Consider the following 5,581-nt stretch of genomic DNA (forward strand, 5'->3'; position numbering starts at 1 on the left):
GATCTACTGAATACAACACGACAGCGCGTCTTAGTCAGATCCTATAGAGTTTTGTACTGTATATTCATGTATTATGTTTGTTTGATTGTAAAATGTATAGTTTATTTTGTTGGTGTGATGGGAATAACTAACTCGATTTTATATTTCTACGCTTCTGTTCATTATACAAGCTTTCAAGCTGCAATCACGACGGACAGACACAATGTATAATATGTAAAAAATGCATTATCTGTAAGAAATTTAATGTCCAGCGACATTACGATGTGTATAATTCTTATGAATATAAGAATGTCGCGGAAGATCAGAGCATGAATATGACTGACGATTATAAAAAAAACATTTAAACCATAAGTAGAACAAAATTTTAAATATTGAAAATCTAACTACAAGTTATAACGCTGTGATTTAGCAATTTTCAAAGTTTTACTGGGGTTATTATTTATTTGTTTAAATTCCATCTTGCTCCAAAACTTACAGAAGTCTTAAGGCTCATTTACAATGAAAATTAAACATAACGTAAGCGTTAACTTAACGTTACAGTAAAATCAAGAAGTCATAACATCATTCACGATGGGAACATAAACACAACAGCAAACATACTTGGTAACCATGGAAACATAACAACGACGCCATTTCCTCATATTCTGTCGTATACTTCAGCGCTCCACGATTGTGTTCTGTTTGCAAATCACGTAAGCATAAGCATGAAAGTTTGGAGTTTGCAAACTTTCATGTTAACGTCTTACGGTAATGTTTATGTCAATGCTTATGTAAATCATTATGAATGATCCCATTTGGTAGCCTGGGAGCAAACTTCTGTGTTTATGTTACGGTTATGTTTAATTTTCATTGTGAATGGGCCTTTAGTAATGTTAGTTTGGGAGCAATAATGTCTTATAGTTGCCAACAGTTTTTTTTTTTTTTTTTCACAAATTAATCTCAACAAACTTGGCGAAACTATGTTTAACAGATTCTCATTATGAGGATAGTTTCCAGCAAGACTGACATTGGAAGAATTATTATTAGAGAACATCAGAAAAATGAAAATTTCACGAATAAGGACAAACCCGGATGTTTGTATATGTATTTAAAACAAAAAAGGTTTGAATTATTTCAGTTTTATTTTAAAAAAACTCGTCAATATATAATTTAAAAAAAAATCGTCTGAATATAGCCTACTACGTATTATTCATGGATAATGTATAATTTGCAATACAGTAATATTTCAAACTGTTTGAGAAATAATATTTATTAAGAAATATTATTTAACATGATTATCCAAACATAAATTTTCTAAATAAATTACCCTAGTAGAACCATGTAGAGCCTAGTATTAACTTTAAATTCCTTAGTAACTTATTCCTTGCACAACGCAATCCTTCACGACGATTTCTCTTATGCTCACTGAAACCAAAGCGCTCGCAAAGTGCACCTTGATAGACAACAGTTCGTGTCGTTGACATGCCTGGTGTAACCTTTTATGAGAGTATAATGCGTGCTCATCGTAACACGAGTTTACCTGGGCACTGAACGTGTTAGATGCTGATTGACGAACCACCAGCTGCAGCTTTTCCGACTTTTTGCAGACATATTTGACTGCTGCGTAAGCCATCAGTCTCAGTTCGTTTACAATATGCTCCTTTGCAAATCTCTTGTTTGTGGCTCAGCATATATTTTTTTTATCCAAACTGACAATATTATTCTGCACACGAAAAAGCCACAGCAAGCCATTTCCATAGCCTAAATAGTTCTTTATGATAGAAATGTTAAAAATACATTCTATTTTATGAATAGCAATACCTACGATTAAAATAAAATCTTTTTAACATGTATACCGTATATTATTTTTAGACAGCTGTTCGTCCGTGCTGGTATGAACACAATTCCCCCGACTTCCCCCTCAAAGTAATACTGAAACTTCATCACATTAAAGACCAAAAGGCTCAGTGGTAAAGCATTCAAGAGGTCCCCAGGTGCTCCAAAGAAGTCTATGGGAAATAAGTTATAATTAATTAACGTACTACGTATTATTGTATTGATTTTGTGTATATACGTTACCTCTAATATTTATATCTAGACACGATTGAGAAATGTTCTAAGTACGGCCGTTCCCTTTGTTTACAACTTCTCAGTATCACTGTTTAATAATAGAGCGTTTTTACTGCGAGCCACTCGGGAGAAATTGCAATAAAAATTACAATAGTGCCCTTACAGGAGTCGCGTCGATGCCACTCTCAATGCAAAAGAGCTTATTTGTTCATTCATGGCTTCTGCAACATTTTGATGAAAGTGTATTCGCAACCTGTAGACTACTTATTTTGTTGACTGATCCATCTTCATTGTTGCTTTTATGTTTTAAAAGGTTATGTGGAGGTAGGATATGATGGATTAATCTTGTTCAGGATGGGGTCCGATGGGGGCGGCAATGAACCTCAAAAAGCCATTTGTAAGCGGTTATGTGGATCGCAGCATTACGTGAAAGATACCACCCAGTCATCTGGGATGTCATCTCTTTATAGGCAGTTCCAATCAAGTGCTGGTTATCCAATAAATGATGTAATTTCATGAAACTTTATTTCATTGATTTTATTTTTATACAATGGAGGGGCCGTGTTGCTGCAGATCTGTGATTTGGTATCAGATGGGTTTGAAAAAGATTCACGTGAAGCTTAACGAAATGTTGAACTTATTTTTAATTTAACAAAAAAACTGTTATTCTTACATAAATGGAGGCGATTAATAAATTCGGAAAGTATAAAATATACAGAAACAGATAATTTAGCATAGTCTCATTTGTGGTATTAATTTCCAAATTAATTTAATTAATTACAATTTCAAAAACTCACTGGCGTCATATTGATGTGTAATTCGGTTCAACTTTTAATTTCATTGTTGCTAGGCCTTATTAAATGAGGAAGCGATTATGAAATACACATAGAAGGCTCCGCTTTGTTATCATTATTCAATTGTGGGGAGTATGACAAAAATGGAACGAGATAACAAACCTTTATTTCAAATTCCAAACATTTTTACAATCTCAACCACGCTCACAATAACAATCACGAACAGCATAATTTTCAATCAAAGACAGGTATTCGATAAATTTCATATCACTTTTTTTCCATTTAAGAATTGTCTACATTTTTAAGCGGTACTATTTCCACAGTGTATGATTTTCCATTTATCTCAAAATGCTTGAATGTTTGTATAAAACAGTATTAAATTATACAAACAGCATGAAAAACGTAGCCACAATTTAAGTGGTCCACTTTGTGTATGATAATGATAAATATAGTTTACTTCTGTACAACAAAACTTCTCTCACATGAAGGATCACTCGTTCACTTAGTAGAAGGCAACATGGATATTTTATGTTTCATTAAGTGAAAGTAACAATCACTTCAAGCCGGTTTCATTTATAATCTTGTTAGGATACTGATTGCGGCTCTACGTTTCACCTCCATCTTGCCAAGAAGCACCTGGGGACACAAGGAATATGACGTTTTCAAGAAAAGAGACGCGAGTCTTAAATCTTGTTTAGGAATCAATTTCGAACAAGCACTCTATTATACAGGATGTAACTAAAATGTACTACGTCAAAACTTGAGAAAACACTTCTTACTCACTTCTAGAGGATATGAACACGCTTTACTTCCTCCACAGCGCCCATTTTCTACAACCCTGTTTACGTTACGTTGTGTGACGCACAAGTTAGAATTGTTTTTCTGTGGAAATTTCAATCCTCAAAGCGTTTCCGGACCTGTCTTCAATTAACATATTTCAATCCTCAAATTTTAATGTTCCCTCAGAGTTTTTAAGCACCTTATAGTTCCACTCTGTATAAAATATGCGTATGTTAAAACACTGCTATGCCCCTCACCTAGCTTGACGCCCAGTCCGTCCATGGGATGTCGCATCAGAAATTATTATTATTATTATTATTATTATTATTATTATTATTATTATTATTATTATTATTACTATTAAAAACATTTCTCTGAATATATGTCCATGAATTTAATTTGATTTTATGAAACCTCCTATGTAGCAGTACACAAAAAAAAAGAGAAGAAGAGGGGCTATGAGGCCAGACAGTGGAAGGAGAAGTGAACGAGGAAAAGAATCAAGAGAACAAAGTGCACGAGAAAAGTGGAAGGGGAAGAAAGTGAACGAGAAAAAGTGGAAGGGGAAGAAAGTGGACGAAAAAAAGTGGCAGGAAAAGAAAGTGGACAAGAAAGGTGGAAGTGAAGAATATGAACAATGAAAATTTATGATAAAAAAATTTATACTAATAATAAATCTGTAGCCGAAATTTTTCTGGTAATTTTCGATTTTCCAAAAATAATTGGTCCTAACATATATAATTAACCACCCTGAAACCGAAAATCGTTTTTTTGACATTTTTGTTTCTATGTCAGTCTGTCTGTCTGTATGTTTGTTACCTTTTCACGCGATAATGGCTGAACGGATTTCGATGAAAATTGGAATATAAATTAAGTTCGTTGTAACTTAGATTTTAGGCTATATGGCATTCAAAATACATTATTTAAAAGGGAGGTTATAAGGGGGCCTGAATTAAATAAATCGAAATATCTCGCTTATTATTGATTTTTGTGAAAAATGTTACATAACAAACGTTTCTTTAAAAATAATTTGCGATAAGTTTTATTCCCTCAAAAAATTTGATAGGACTGATATTTAATGAGATAAATGAGTTTTAAAATTAAAATAACTGCCATCTAAGGCGGTGTAATGAATTAAAAAACAAATGACTTGTCTATAAGGGGCCTTGGACAGCAACAATCGAAAGCTATGAAAGATAGGCTACAGAGAATGTTTCTGGTTTGTATGAAGTAATATCGGAAGCTAAATTAACCGATTTGTATAATTAATTATTAATTCACCATTGTAAAGTGTAGTTTCTCTAGATGGACATAATACTACAATGTTATTACAGTAACTTCTGATATAATATAATATAATATAATATAATATAAGTTATTTGAAGGCTTCAGAACTATAGTGGGCCAAGCGCCATTTACTGAAGACGTAGAAAACAAGGGTTAAAATTCAGTTACCATAATTCAATGGAAACCTATAACAAGTAAAATAAAGTATACACATTAAATCTAAATGATACCAATCTTCAATAAACTATGGTTGCATGTAATAAAAATTAAGAAACATGTTAAAGGAATTGTCATTGCACCAAATGAGTGTCTCTGGATCAAAATGATCGCATTTTAATTATTTGGATGCAATTTAAATTAAGTAACATATTAAACGATTTATCCTTCTATCAAACACGAATGTTCCGTGGATCAAATGTCCTGTTTTAATTATGTAATTACTTTATATTTATTTCTAACAGGTGCAGCGGAGCGCACGGGTACGGCTAGTACAGTAATAAAGGAAAAGTGAGAGAAGAAAAGAAGATGGGCAAATAAAGAAAAACTGTGACAGAGAACAGAAGAAGGGTGAAAGTAAGGAAGGATAAACCTATCTGTAAGAAGAGCTGAGGGCATGGCCCGCGCGGCGCTGTGAATCAATAGCGGCACCGCACTGATCAATAGGCCGACGC

The 5,581-nt window shown here is 33.3% G+C and overlaps 1 protein-coding gene across 1 annotated transcript in view; it reads right to left on the minus strand.

Moving 5' to 3' along the window:
• The window catches only part of LOC138713948 (potassium channel subfamily K member 1-like), a 164,030-nt gene that overhangs the window by 152,124 nt on the left and 6,325 nt on the right, over positions 1 to 5,581 (minus strand). The gene's annotated exons all lie outside the window — the stretch shown is intronic.

The sequence above is a fragment of the Periplaneta americana genome, chromosome 14 (genome assembly GCF_040183065.1).
Source record: "Periplaneta americana isolate PAMFEO1 chromosome 14, P.americana_PAMFEO1_priV1, whole genome shotgun sequence".
Taxonomy (NCBI): domain Eukaryota; kingdom Metazoa; phylum Arthropoda; class Insecta; order Blattodea; family Blattidae; genus Periplaneta; species Periplaneta americana.